At 44.5% G+C, this 15,358-nt stretch overlaps 1 long non-coding RNA gene and 1 other non-coding gene across 2 annotated transcripts; both read left to right on the forward strand.

Annotated features, from left to right (window-relative positions):
- Positions 1-7,415: 7,415 nt before the first annotated feature.
- Positions 7,416-14,767, forward strand: LOC123741896 (uncharacterized). Its single transcript, XR_006769420.1, has 3 exons — positions 7,416-7,512; positions 7,548-7,549; positions 14,758-14,767. It is a non-coding gene; the product is annotated as an uncharacterized lncRNA (long non-coding RNA).
- trnac-gca (transfer RNA cysteine (anticodon GCA)) lies at positions 11,614-11,685 on the forward strand. Its single transcript has one exon. It is a non-coding gene; the product is annotated as a tRNA-Cys (tRNA).
- Positions 14,768-15,358: the final 591 nt, after the last annotated feature.

Genomic DNA, 15,358 nt, shown 5'->3' on the forward strand with positions numbered 1-15,358 from the left:
GTTGGGGTAGCTGTTAATGGCCATTCGACAACAAGCATTCTGTGGTGATTTTCTGAACATGGTTTTCTCCTAACTTCACATTATAGTTACCTTAAATGGAAGCATACATTTTTTGCTGGAAGAATAAGTGCATCTCTTTGGGGTACTCATAACTGTGTTTTGCCACTAGGCTCTGCTATTGAACATGCTGAATTCTACTTCAACTTGAGCACCTTTCTTTTATAAGGCACAGAAAGTGCTATTAACTTAGGGTCTGATTCTGCACTGATTTACAGCAGCTACTTTTTAGTCAGACTCTACATGTACCTACACGTCACAACAGCAACCCTAACAAAAGCATTGACTGGTTTTGACTGCAGTAAGTGCTTTTTGTTTGGGTAGCTGTTAATGGCCATTCGACAACAAGCATTCTGTGGTGCTTCTCTGAACATGGTTTTTCTCCTAACTTCACATTATAGTTACATTAAATGGAAACATACATTTTTTGCTGTAAGAATAAGTGCATCTCTTGGGCTAGCCATAACTGTGTTTTGCCACTAGGCTCTGCTCTTGAACATGCTGAATTCTACTTCAACTTTAGCACCTTTCTTTTATCACGCTACAGAAAGTGCTATTAAGTTGGAGTATGATTCTGCATTGAATTACAGAAACTACTTTTTAATGAGTCTACATGTACCTACACGTCACAACAGCAACCCTAACAAAAGCATTGACCGGTTTTGTCTGCAGTAAGTGCTTTTTGTTGAGGTAGCTGTTAATGGCCATTCGACAACAAGCATTCTGTGGTGCTTCTCATAATATAGTTTTTCTCCTAGCTTCACAATAAAGTTACCTTAAATGGAAGCATACATTTTTTACTGGAAGAATAAGTGCTTCTCTTTGGGGTTGCCATAACTGTGTTTTGCCACTAGGCTCTGCTCTTGCGTACCAAGAAAGACTACATGAACTGCTTTCTTGTGTTACGTGCTTTATTTATACCTGATCACACACTACTTTTTCATACAGCATGAATAGATTCTCGATTGAATTACAGAAACTACTTTTTAATGTGAAACCTGCATGTCACAATAGCAACCCTAACAAAAGCGTTGACCAATTTTGTTTGCAGTAAGTGATTTTTGTTGGGGTAGCTGTTAATGGCCACCCGACGACAACTATTTTTTTGTTGCTTTTCTCCTTGGAGGACTACCAACCTAATGAATGGCCTCCAGTAAAGATGGGCATCGTGGAGAAAGCAGTAAGTCGTATTTACCAGAGCTCTACGACTGTAGCCTTTTCTCGACCAAACCAGAAAGTAGTCTTTACCAGAGAACTCCAACTGTGGCCTTTTCCCTACCAAACCTGTCACAATAGGTACCCGAACACTAGCATTGACTTGTCTATATAATGCAGTAAGTGCTACTTGTTGGGGTAGTTTGACGTGACTTATGCGACATAAAATCACCTGATTGTCAGTATTATCCTTTTTTGACAATTGAAAGATTACTTCAAACAGAAGCGTTATTTGAATCCATAGCAACTTAGTGCTTCTCTTTAGGGTAGCCATAACTGTGTTTTGCCACTAGGCTCTGCTCTTGAACATGCTGAATTCTACTTCAACTTGAGCACCTTTCTTTTATCACGCTACAGAAAGTGCTATTAAGTTGGAGTATGATTCTGCATTGAATTACAGAAACTACTTTTTAATGAGTCTATATGTACCTACACGTCACAACAGCAACCCTAACAAAAGCATTGACTGGTTTTGTCTGCAGTAAGTGCTTTTTGTTGGGGTAGCTGTTAAGGGCCATTCGACAACAAGCATTCTGTGGTGCTTCTCTGAACATGGTTTTTCTCCTAGCTTCACAATAAAGTTACCTTAAATGGAAGCATACATTTTTTGCTGGAAGAAAAAGTGCTTCTCTTTGGGGTAGCCATAACTGTGTTTTGCCACTAGGCTCTGCTCTTGCGTACCAAGAAAGACTACATGAACTGCTTTCTTGTGTTACGTGCTTTATTTCTACCTTATCACACTACTTTTTCATACAGCATGAATAGATTCTCTATTGAATTACAGCAACTACATTTTAATGTGAAACCTGCATGTCACAATAGCAACCCTAACAAAAGCGTTGACCAATTTTGTTTGCAGTAAGTGCTTTTTGTTGGGATAGCTGTTAATGGCCACCCGACAACAACTATTTTTTTGTTGCTTTTCTCCTTGGAAGACTACCAACCTAATGAATGGGCTCCAGTAAAGATGGGCATCGTGGAGAAAGCAGTAAGTTGTATTTACCAGAGCTCTACGACTGAAGCCTTTTCTCGACCAAACCAGAAAGTAGTCTTTACCAGAGAACTCCAACTGTGGCCTTTTCCCTACCAAACCTGTCACAATAGGTACCCGAACATTGGCATTGACTTGTCTATATAATGCAGTAAGTGCTACTTGTTGGGATAGTTTGACGTGACTTATGCGGCATAAAATCACCTGATAATCAGTATTATACTTTTTTTGTCAATTGAAAGATTACTTCAAACAGAAGCGTTATTTGAATCCATAGCTAATAAGTGCTTCTCTTTGAGGTAGCCATAACTGTGTTTTGCCACTAGGCTCTGCTCTTGAACATGCTGAATTCTACTTCAACTTGAGCACCTTTATTTTATCAGGCGCAGGAAGTACCATTAAGTAACTGTCTGATTCTGCATTGTATTACAGGAGCTACATTTTGATAAGACTCTAGATGTACCTACACGTCACAACAGCAACCCTAACAAAAGCATTGACTGGTTTTGTCTGCAGTAAGTGCTTTTTGTTGGGGTAGCTGTTAATGGCCATTCGACAACAAGCATTCTGTGGTACTTCTCTGAACATGGAAGCATACTTTTTTTGCTTGAAGAATCCTCCCTACTCTTCCTTCTCTTACACTCTACCCACCTCCCTACTCTTCCTTCTCTTACACTCTATCCACCTCCCTCCTCTTCCTTCTCTTACACTCTACCCACCTCCCTCCGCTTCCTTCTATTACACTCTACCCACCTCCCTACTCTTCCTTCTCTTACACACTACACACTACACACTACCCACCTCCCTCCTCTTCCACTCTACCCACCTTCCTCCTCTTCCTTCTCTTACCCTCTTCCCTACTCTTCCTTCTATTACTCTACCCACCTCCCTACTCTTCCTTCTCTTACACTCTACCCACCTCCCTCCTCTTCCTTATCTTACACTCTATCCACCTCCCTCCTCTTCCTTCTCTTACACTCTACCCACCTCCCTCCTCTTCCTTCTCTTACACTCTACCCACCTCCCTCCTCTTCCTTCTCTTACACTCTACCCACCTCCCTCCTCTTCCTTCTCTTACACACTACACACTACCCACCTCCCTCCTCTTACACTCTACCCACCTTCCTCCCCTTCCTTCTCTTACACTCTTCCCTACTCTTCCTTCTCTTACACTCTACCCACCTTCCTACTCTTCTTCCTCTTACAGCTATCCTTACTGCTATTCCTCCCTCCACTGTCTTCCCAGAAGAGTGGAGACTGTTATAGCAGCAAAAGTGGGACCAACTCCATATTAACACACATGATTTTGGAATGAGACACTGGTTTATGAACCTTTGGGTAGTCATTTATGGTTGCGTTGATGTTCTCCATGTTTCTGATCGATATACCAATACTGATTGGACATTAGTATTAAAAAGCCCGATTTTTGTGTGGGTTGTTATCTTCTTGGAGCTTCAGATGTTCCTCCTCAGAGAGACGAAGGCGGATCTGGCTTTTTAGCCTCAACGTCCTCTTTAGATTTTCTTCCTCTGCCTCTTGCAGGACCTGGTATCTGTTAAAGAGGGTGATGCAAAACAGCGCAGTAGTTTCCTTTTCCTTTAGGAGGTCCACGTTGTAATGCGTTGTTCTGTTCTTTTATGGCCAGATCTTCTTAAGTTTCAGCCTTAGCTTAGCCAGAACCAGGTAGTGGTGGTAGGCTGCATCCACTCTCCTTTGGACCCGCATGCTGGCCCAGAACGGAGCAGCACGTCTTGCCCTTCAATGTACACACAGGGCTAATGTCAACAGTATTCATGTCAGTCTCTCTTGGCTCAAAGTAGAGGAGAGATTGATTGCATCAATTCTATTTTTTTGTGAAATATTATTGTGTTGAATTCCAAATTGTCTGTATAATCAACTTCCATATAGCTCTGACTGACATACTTACCCCACTAGACTTGCCACCAGGGGACTCTTCACAGTCCCCAAATACAGAATGAATTCAATGTAATGCACAGTATTATATGGAGCCATGATCACAAGGAACTCCCTTTCATCTCAAATTACTCAAGCAAACTGCAATATTAGCTTTAAAAAATTTATAAAACAACACAATGCCTCTCCCATACCTGACCTATAACCTAGTTAAGGAATATGTATATGTAGTTAGGTATGTCTGTAATGTCTGTAGTGTCTATTTCGTTGTGTCAGACACCAGGAAGACTAGCTTTCGCCATTGGCATCGGCTAAAGGGGATCCCAATAAAATCTCAATCTAAATGTCTTGCATTGATTTCCTAAACTTCTGCACTATACAAATGTGATCTATTTGATTCTCTGTCCTCTGGTCTGGGGAGATCCATGTTGCTTTGTGTATTCTCTTATGGGGAAACAAACTCCCTCTCTTGACAAGCTTGTTTGATGCGCATATGTTTGCAAACATCTCCCAATTCTCATTCATCTCGCCAAGTCCATGATTTCCTCAAAGCCACTGTTGTCTGATCCTATCTTAGCATTGAAATCTACCATGAGTATTGTTACGTCTTTCCCTCTGCTTGTCCAACATGTTTTGGAGTCTATGGTAGTGTTGGGTTCTGAGAATATGAAATATACTTATTAACGTCACTGAGGGAGTGCTGAGGTTTAGAGGGTCTACACCAGAAGTGAATGGTTATAGGAGGAAGGTATATACACTGAGGGAAAAAAGTATTTGATCCCCTGCTGATTTTGTACGTTTGCCCACTGACAAAGAAAGTGTAAGAGAAGGAAGAGGAGGGAGGTGGGTCGAGTGTAAGCTTTCATAATGTCCGCTGAGTTTTTTACTCTGAGAATTAGAACCTAACAGTAGAAAATATCCTTTGTCTCCTCGTCCTTATCTTTGCTTGGGGCGTAGCACTGTATGATTGAGGGCTCGTTCTGATTAGCTTCAGTTTTTTTGCTGTTTCTCCAATGTGTTGTTAGTCGAGTATTTTGACTGGATTGTTGGCGGTCCCAAAAAATGGTACAATATTTTTCCAGCCGAATTCTTCCCATAAATTTGAGATTATGGTCAATTCCTGCTGCTGTGTAGTAAAAGCCATGCCCAAACTGGAAATAGCCATACCAGCAAAGCGAGACAGGAGAGACAGTCATCATACAAATTAAAAGATTCCGTTGTCAGCAGGATTCAAACCTGCACGGGAAGATTCCAATGTAAAGTAGGGAATGAGGCGGAAGGAGATGAGAGTTCAGTTGCCATGTCGCCAGAACAGAAGGCAGACATTTTACGTGCCCACAACCGATTGTGTTTTTTTCGTTTATCTACGTTGTTTGTAACTTATTTTTTTTACTATTTTTGTACATAATTTTGACGCTACCGTCTCTTATGAGGAAGTCTAAGGAAGTCTTGAGCAATTGCTCGCCTGAGGTAGAGTTTCTCATGATACGCTGCAGACCACACTACCTACCGAGAGAGTTTTCATCTATATTCTTTGTAGATGTTTACATACCACCACAGTCAGAGGCTGGCACTATGATAGCATTGAATGAGCTGTATTCGCCATAAGCAAACATTAAAACGCTCACCCTGCTCACCCAGCGCTCCTGGTGGTGTGTTTACAGACATATTCAATCAATCCTTATCACAGTCTGCTGTTCCCACATGCTTCAAGAGGGCCACCATTGTTCCTGTTACCTAGAAAGCTAAGGTAACTGAGCTAAATGACTATCGCCCCGTAGCACTCACTTCCGTCATCATGAAGTGCTTTTGAGAGACTAGTCAAGGACCATATCACCTCCACCCTACCTGACACCCTAGACCCACTCCAATTTGCTTACCGCCCCAATAGGTCCACAGACGACGCAATCTCAATCACACTGCACACTGCCCTAACACATCTGGACAAGAAGAATACCTATGTAAGAATGCTGTTCATCGACTACAGCTCAGCACTTAACACCATAGTACCCTCCAAACTCGTCATTAAGCTCGAGACCCTGGGTCTCGACGCCGCCCTGTGCAACTGGGTTCTGGACTTCCTGACGGGCCGCCCCCAGGTGGTGAGGGTAGGAAACAACATCTCCACCCCGCTGATCCTCAACACTGGGAACCCACAAGGGTGCGTTCTCAGCCCTCTCCTGTACTCCCTGTTCACCCATGACTGGGTGGCCATGCACGCCTCCAACTCAATCATCAAGTTTGCAGACAACACTACAGTGGTAGGCTTGATTACCAACAACGACGAGACGGCCTACAGGGAGGAGGGTGAGGGCCCTCGGAGTGTGGTGTCAGGAAAATAACCTCACACTCAATGTCAACAAAACAAAGGAGATGATCATGGACTTCAGGAAACAGCAGAGGGAGCAGCCCCCTATCCACATCGACGGGACAGTAGTGGAGAAGGTGGAAAGGTTTAAGTTCCTCGGCGTACACATCACGGACAAACTGAAATGGTCCACCCACACAGACAGCATGGTAAAGAAGGTGCAGCAGCGCCTCTTCAACCTCAGGAGGCTGAAGAAATTCGGCTTGTCAACAAAGATACTCACAAACTTTTACAGATGCACAATCGAGAGGATCCTGTCGGGCTGTATCACCACCTGGTACGGCAACTGCTCCGCCCACAACCGTAAGGCTCTCCAGAGGATAGTGAGGTCTGCACAACGCATCACCGGGGGCAAACTACCTGCCCTCCAGGACACCTGCACCACCCGATGTCACAGGAAGGTCAAAAAGATCATCAAGGACAATAACCACCCGAGCCACTGCCTGTTCACCCCGCTATCATCCAGAAGGCGAGGTCAGTACAGGTGCATCAAAGCGGGGACCAAGAGACTGAAAAACAGCTTCTATCTCAAGGCCATCAGACTGTTAAACAGCCATCACTAACTTTGAGTGGCTGCTGCCAACATACTGACTCATCTCTAGCCACTTTAAACAATGCCACTTTATATAATGTTTACATACCCTACATTACTCATCTCATATGTATATACTGTACTCTATACCATCTACTGCATCTTGCCATTGCCATTCGGCCATCGCTCATTCATATATCTTTATGTACATATTCTTATTCATTCCTTTACACTTGTGTGTATAAGGTAGTTGTTGTGAAATTGTTAGATTACTTGTTAGATATTACTGCATGGTCGGAACTAGAAGCACAAGCATTTCGCTACACTCACATTAACATCTGCTTGATTAATGAAAACATTCTTGGCAAATGCTTTCGCTTTCGTCCGTCTTGCGCCGGTCCAAGAATTTCACCTCTAGCGGCACAATACGAATGTGTATGTGACAAATAAAATTTGATTTGATTTAGTAGCCGTGGACTTTAATGCAGGGAAACTTAAATCAGTTTTACCAAATTTCTATCAGAATGTTAAATGTGCAACCAGAGGGAAAAGAACTCTGGACAACCTACACTCCACGCACAGAGATGCATAGAAAGCTCTCCCTCGCCCTCCTTTTGGCAAATCTGACCATAATTTATCCTCCTGATTCCTACTTACAAGCAAAAATTATAGCCGGAAGCACCAGTGACTAGATCAATAAAAAAGTGGTCAGATGAAGCAGATGCTAAGCTACAGGACTGTTTCGCTGGCACAGACTGGAATATGTTCCATGATTCCTCCAATGGCATTGAGGAGTACACCACATTTGTCATTGGCTTCATCACTAAGTGCATCGATGACGTCGACCCCACAGTGACCGTACATACATAACCCAACCTGAAGCCATGGATTACAGGCAGCATCCACACTGAGCTAAAGGCTAGGGCTGCCGCTTTCATGGAGCGGGACTCTAACCCGGAATATTATAAGAAATCCTGCTATGCCCTCCGACGAACCATCAAACAGGAAAAGCGTCAATACAGGACTAAGATCGAGTTGTACTACACCGGCTCTGACGCTAGTTGGATGTGGCAGGGCCTGCAAACCATTACAGACTACAAAGGGAAGCACAGCCGAGAGCTGCCCAGTGACACGAGCCTACCGGATGAGCTAAACTACTTCTATGCTCGCTTCGAGGCAAATAACACTGAAACATGCATGAGAGCACGAGCTGTACCGGAAGACTGTGTGATCACATTCTCTGCAGCCGATGTGAGTAAGACCTTTAGACAGGTCAACATTCACAAGGCCGCAGGGCCAGACGGATTACCAGGACGTGTACTGCGAGGATGCGCTGACCAACTAGCAAGTGTCTCCACTAACATTTTCAAACTCTCCCTGTCCAAGTCTGTAATACCTACATGTTGTAAGCAGACCACAATAGTGCCTGTGCCCAAGAACACTAAGGTAATCTGCCTAAATGGCTACCGATCCGTAGCACTCACGTCTGTAGCCATGAAGTGCTTTGAAAGGCTGGTCGTGGCTCACATCAACACCATCATCCCAGAAACCCTAGACACACTCCAATTTGCATGCCGCCCCAACAGATCCACAGATGATGCAGTCTCTATTGCACTCCACACTGCCCTTTCCCACCTGGACAAAAGGAGCACCTATGTGAGAATGCCATTCACTGACTACAGCTCAGCGTTCAACACCATAGTGCCCTCAAAGCTCATCAATCAGCTAAGGACCCAAGGACTAAACACCTCCCTCTGCAACTGGATCCTAGACATCCTGATGGGCCGCCCCCAGGTGGTAAGGGTAGGTAACAACACATCTGCCACGCTGATCCTCAACGCGCTGATCCTGAGCACGCACCTTCAGGGGTGCATGCTCAGTCCCCTCCTGTACTCCCTGTTCACTCATGACTGCACAGCCAGGCACGACTCCAACACCATTATTAAGTTTGCCAATGACAGAACAGCGGTAGGTCTGATCACCGACAATGATGAGACAGCCTATAGGGAGGAGGTCAGAGACCTGGCCATGTGGTGCCAGGACAACAACCTCTCCCACAACGTGATCAAGACAAAGGAGATGATTGTGGACTACAGGAAAAAGAGGAACGAGCACGCCCCCATTCTCATCGACGGGGCTGCAGTGGAGCAGGTTGAGAGCTTCAAGTTCCTTGGTGTCCACATCACCAACAAACTAACATGGTCCAAGCACACCATGACAGTCGTGAAGCGGGCACGACAAAACCTATTCCCCCTCAGGAGACTGAAAAGATTTGGCATGGGTCCTCAGATCCTCAAAATGTTCTACAGCTGCACCATCGAGAGTATCCTGACTGGTTGCATCACTGCCTGGTATGGCAACTGTTCGGCCTCCGACTGCAAGGCACTACAGAGGGTAGTGCAAACGGCCCAGTACATTCCTGGGGCCAAGCTTCCTGCCATCCAGGACCTCTATACCAGGCGGTGTCAAAGGCCCTAAAAATTGTCAAAGACTCCAGTCACCCTAGTCATAGACTGTTCTCTCTGCTACCATACGGTAAGCAGTACCGGATTGCCAAGTCTAGGTCCAAGAGGCTTCTAAACAGCTTCTACTCCCAAGCCATAAGACTCCTGAACTCTAGTCAAATGGCTACCCAGACTATTTGCATTGCCCCCCCCCCCCCCCTCTCCACACCACTGCCACTCTCTGTTGTCATCTATGCATAGTCACTTTAATTAACTCTACCTACATGTACACACTACCTCAACTAGCCAGTGCCCCCGCACATTGACTCTGTACCGGCACCCCCCTGTAAATATTGTTCTTTTTTACTGCTGCTCTTTAATTACTTGTTACTTTTATCTCTTATTCTTATCCATATTTTTTTAAACTGCAATGTTGGTTAGGGGCTCGTAAGTAAGCATTTCACTGTAAGGTCTACACCTGTTGTATTCGGCGCATGTGACTAATACGATTTGATTTGATCTTCAAGAAACAGAAATTAGCAAAAAGTCAGTGGTGTATTTGACCCCAAAAATATGGATTTCAGCAAACAAAGAAAGGAAAGAACTACAGAGGACAAACATAGGTGTTTCATAGGCGTTTCATTATATATATATATTTTTTTAAGAATTAACCAATGTTCTCAGAGCTAGATTTCACAAAGCCTGGTCTCTGCTCCAGTCTGTTGGGGAAGTTCATCATAAACATCCTTCACCATGGAGTGGAGTTTAGTCCGCTAGGGATGGGTAAACGTTCAATAAGAACACACGTACGCACGCACGCACACGCACACGCACACGCACACACACACACACACTGTCCATCGTTGACAATGATAACAAATGCTCCTCTTGTGATTGTGGGAAGGGGTGGTTGGGATCAACGCTTCTGGCCCTGATGCCACTTCATGTGGCTGTGGAGGCCGTTGCGGGAGCCGCACAATCTGCTGCTGGTGGGACACGTATGTTGGAATTCCGAAAGCGTGATTCCAGCTCTGCGTTGGAGACTCTGGGTGCGTTTCTCACCTCTCTTCTATAGGATGGCACCTTCCAGGTGCTGAACCTCCCTGGCACAGGTGGACTGCCTGGTGGACCTGTCGAGTACAAGGGTTTTCCAGGCTTGAGGGATCAATGTTGCAGAGCTTCGGCGGGTCCATGCTGTGGCCTTTTAAAGCGCTTTTGTCTGACCTCCCGCAGAGCGTTTGGCTGCACTCAGTTGGCCGTAGAGAACTTGGCGTGGGAGGCAGTGTTCAGGCATTCGGATTACGTGGCCAAGCCAACAGAGGTGTCCTTTAGCCATGCTTGCTTCGATACAGGTCGACTTGGCGTTGGTGAAATCTCATTATGGGATAGTCTGTCCTCCCAAAGATGCATTGGAGGCACCTGATGTCGAAGGCTTCCAAGATGTTGATGTGGCGCCTATATGGGGTCCAGGTCTTTGAGACATAAAGCAGGGTGGAGAAACAAACAGCATTGTATACTGCCACCTTGGTTTGGGTCTTGGGGTTTAGATTTTTGAAGACCCTGGCACGATGGCGTCCGAAGGAAGCAGAGACTCTATTGACAGAGTGTGGACTTCGGAGAGAGAGCAGCACAAAGGGTGGTGCTTTGAGGGGAACACCACTGATGTTAAAGGTAGGGCGTGAGGGGGAAGGAGATGAGAGTTGTGCAGTTATTTCTGTCTTTTGCCACTTCATGTGTTTTTATACTGCTGCTACTTGCTGTTTATTATCTATGCATAGTCACTTTACCCCTACCTACATGTACAAATGACCCAACTTGTACCCCCACACATTGTTATTTGTGTTACTTTGTGTTTAATTTTTTACTTTAGTTTATTTTGTAAATTTTGGCTTTCTAGTCCATCACCTTAACCACTCAGCCACAACAACCTGATTGTTTTTCATAGAGAACTCTGTGTCCTGAGAAGCACACTGATGTGACCTGAGCCTGAAAGAGTGAAAAGAGGGCGGTGCACTGGCCTGGTAGTTGTGATCACATGGCCCTGGCCTAAAACCAACAACATAATGATAACACTTGCGGCAAGCTTTCAACAGGGGGTATAGCTCAGTGGTAGAGCAATTGACTGCAGATCATTAGGTCCCTGGTTCAAATCCGGGTGCCCCCTCATTTTCTCTTAGATTTCCATAATTACCTATCACAAATACAAGACAACAGTACACCTAAAAAGGGTTACCATGAATTTTATGGTAATTTACAGGCAGCTTGGCCATGGGCCACATCTAAGAGGTGAACATCAGAGAGAGGGAAGCAGACGGCAGGAAACTGTTGTGTCTAATGTCGTCCGGGCCATTGTCGTTGACCATGTCAATTTGATCATGAGAACATTTCAGCAAGAAAACCGGTAAGTCTGCAGGATATGCACTATGCTCAACCATTACATTTACAGTAAATGACATATTGCAATGCATGCAAATTCACAAAACATACTGTAATAATACTGTAACATGATCTATTGACAATACACTCTGTTTTACCCTAATAATTGATAGAAGACCCCAGGGTGGTGGTCATGGCCATGTGCTGACCAACCAGCAGGAGTGGGCAGTGGTGGAAATGGTGAGTGCATGAACAATGAGGACATTCACTGTGATGTGGATGAGAATTTATGGCCAAATGCTCAAGACAGGCTTGATGCAAATTAATGCATGCTAAACATTGATTTATTTTCATTTAATTTATATTATTTAATTTATACATATTTTTTTTACAGACAGTACACCTATGTCGCAATTATATCTGATTGTTTTTTTTGTTGCATAAATTATTGTAGGGGATGTCTTCATTGATCACACATCGGATAGATATTATGGAAATTATAGATTTTCTGTCAATTTTGTTAGGTAATGTAAGTGTATTACCTAATGTGAATTGTGTAATCTACTATAATTTACAGTACTGTAGCATATTACTTCAGCACTTCTAAGGGCGATTTGAAACACATATCTTGCATTGTTTGCTATTGGATTAACTGGTAGTTAAAACTACTAAATTAAAGATATCATTAAGTTGCATTTTATTGATTTTGTACTGAGTTGTGAAAATGTGCCACATACTTGTGAAAATAGTTCCAAAGCGATAAAAAAAAAAAACTATGCTTCAGAACAATGGGGACTCATTATTCCATAAGGCTCTCACTGACTGGCTGGATGTCTTGCTGACTCACTGGCTGACGGACCTCTCCACAAACACACAAGCCATGCTTATCTCTTTGTTTATCTCTGCAGGTGAAAAACCAGCATTTTGAAAAGTTTCCTTTGGGAATATATGGGATGTGACGCAAATTCCAAGGAAGAACAAATTTATTTTGTCAGGTTTTTACATGACTGTTATGTACAGTGAGGGAAACAAGTATTTGATCCCCTGCTGATTTTGTACGTTTGCCCACTGACAAAGAAATTATCAGTCTATAAAATCCCTCCTGAGATGTGTGCAAACCTGGTGGCCAACTACAACCTGCTGCATGCAGCCAGAGGTGCCATTTTTCAATCTAACCCAGTAATGAAAATAATATGGGGATTAGAAAGCCAGGGGCCCATTTTTATATACATGCAGTCTACTCTACTCATAAACCACTCGCTTCTTACACACACACACACACACACACACACACACACACACACACACACACACACACACACACACACACACACACACACACACACACACACACACACACACACACACACACACACACACACACACACGTGTAAATGCACTCCCCCACACACAATCCAACTGGACTCATGCACGCACACAAGCACCCCCTTCAACAGAGCTACAAATGCCTTCTAGAGAACACTGTTGGACAATCATACATCTTCAATGAAGGAGTCTCTCATACTAAACTCTAGTAAGTTCTTAGCTGTATAAGAGCACACACACACACACAAACACTCAGAAAAAAAGGTTATTGTTATGGTTCCCAAAAAGGGCTCTTCGGCTTTCCACATAGAGAACCCCTTTCAATTCCAAGTAGAACCCTTTTAGGTTCCACGTAGAACCCTTTCTACAAAGAGTTCCACATGGAACCCAAAAGAGTTCTACCTGAAACCAAAAAGGGTTCTCTTATGGGGACAGCCGCAGAACCATTCCAGAACCCTTTTTTTCTAAGAGCGTACACACACAGAAGCAAGCGAGTTCTGTGCTGGAGTGGAGCGGTGTGTGTGTGTATGTAAACTCTTCCCACTCTGGAACAGCAGAGTGGGCGAGATCCAGGGCTGAAGCAGGAGCACAGCCATACCCAAATTCTGATTTCCCTGCTTCAAACAACCAACATCCAGGCAGGCAGAGTTTCATGTGCAAGTCAAGGCTTCCCTCTGCAGCATTCTTACTAGAGGCAAGTACGCTCTCCCCCTCTCCCTCCCCTGCCGTACAGTCCATTCTCTCCCTCTAACCCTGAGTAGAACATTAACCCCAGGCCCCTTCCCAGTCCGTCCTTTAAGCACTACCCAGCTAATTGAAGCATGCAGTCTTAACTAACAGCGTGTCTTAATAGTAAACGGCATCCCTCATCAACCTGCTGTTTTCCCTATGAGGGGGGACTTGCTCTATTCTGATGATCATTAACTCTTTGTGTGCTGCCTGCTCCTCTGTGGCCTCACTCTGACACGTGGTCTGCATTCCAAATGGCAACCTACATAATGCACTACTACTTTTGACCCGACACTGTAGTATCGCCACATGTTTAAATGGATGTAGGGGTCGATGAGAGTGAATCCCCGAGGTCGTCGTCCTGTAGTTGTCATGTGATTTATGGGTACAGGCAGCAGCAGTGCAGAGCTCTAGGTACATGCAGAAATCAATAGCAAACGTAGTCACACCAAGCACTTCACAGAGATGAGGGCATATTCCAACATATGCACTTCAAAACTACAGGGATTTCAAATCACGTGTGTGTGTGTGTGTGTGTGTGTGGTACAGAGTAACACAACAACACACAGACTCATTAGGCCTAGTGACTTTTCCTGCTGTTGAGTGAATGCTGGTGGCTCTGTAAACATAGACAAACGTGCCCTACAGGAGCACCCGCTGCCCTGCAGCTCCCCCATGCCTCAACTTAATGAATTTTTAAAGACAGCATCAATCAAACTGCAGGCCAGATCAATAGACCACAGAGTGGATTTCATCAGTGCTGCAGTGTCGAGCAGAGCACGGCTGTTACACACATCGCTTCCAGCCGGGCGCCTTTTCAAACGCCCACTCACCACCTCCATCAGGAAAATAACATGCCTGCCCGTGTAACATACCAATGTAGTCATATTCATATTTCTCTCTCTTATGGGTCGATTCAGAGTCGAGATAAGCGCATACAATGACTTTCACGTACATCATTCTTTGATGTCAATCGGAGACTCAAATTCAAGTTAATTCTGCCGCTCTCCCCATCTCCCAGGCAGTACTGGATGAGCTGATGCAGGTCTGCTTTGTTAAATGCCACACAGAGGGTGTTCTACTCCACAGGGGTTCTCTGAATGTTGGGTCTGTTAATTCACTTTACTTCTCCCATCTGGATGATGAAGGCTGGCTCTCTCCTTCGACTCCTCTTACTGCATGGCTTCACGACACCATTGAATACGTCCAATTACCAATCTGGGCGAGTGATAAAAGTCCTCCCTTAACTATCATTGCTGTCTCTGTGTGTATCCCGAATGGCACTATATAAAAGGAGTAGAGTGCGATTTGGGACGCAAGCTCTCATACCCACACTTAGGCTCAGCGAGAGGAGAAATTGCTCAAAGATTGAATACAAGACCTGAGCGGGAACAATTTCTCTGAGA

The sequence above is a fragment of the Salmo salar genome, chromosome ssa03 (assembly GCF_905237065.1).
Source record: "Salmo salar chromosome ssa03, Ssal_v3.1, whole genome shotgun sequence".
Taxonomy (NCBI): domain Eukaryota; kingdom Metazoa; phylum Chordata; class Actinopteri; order Salmoniformes; family Salmonidae; genus Salmo; species Salmo salar.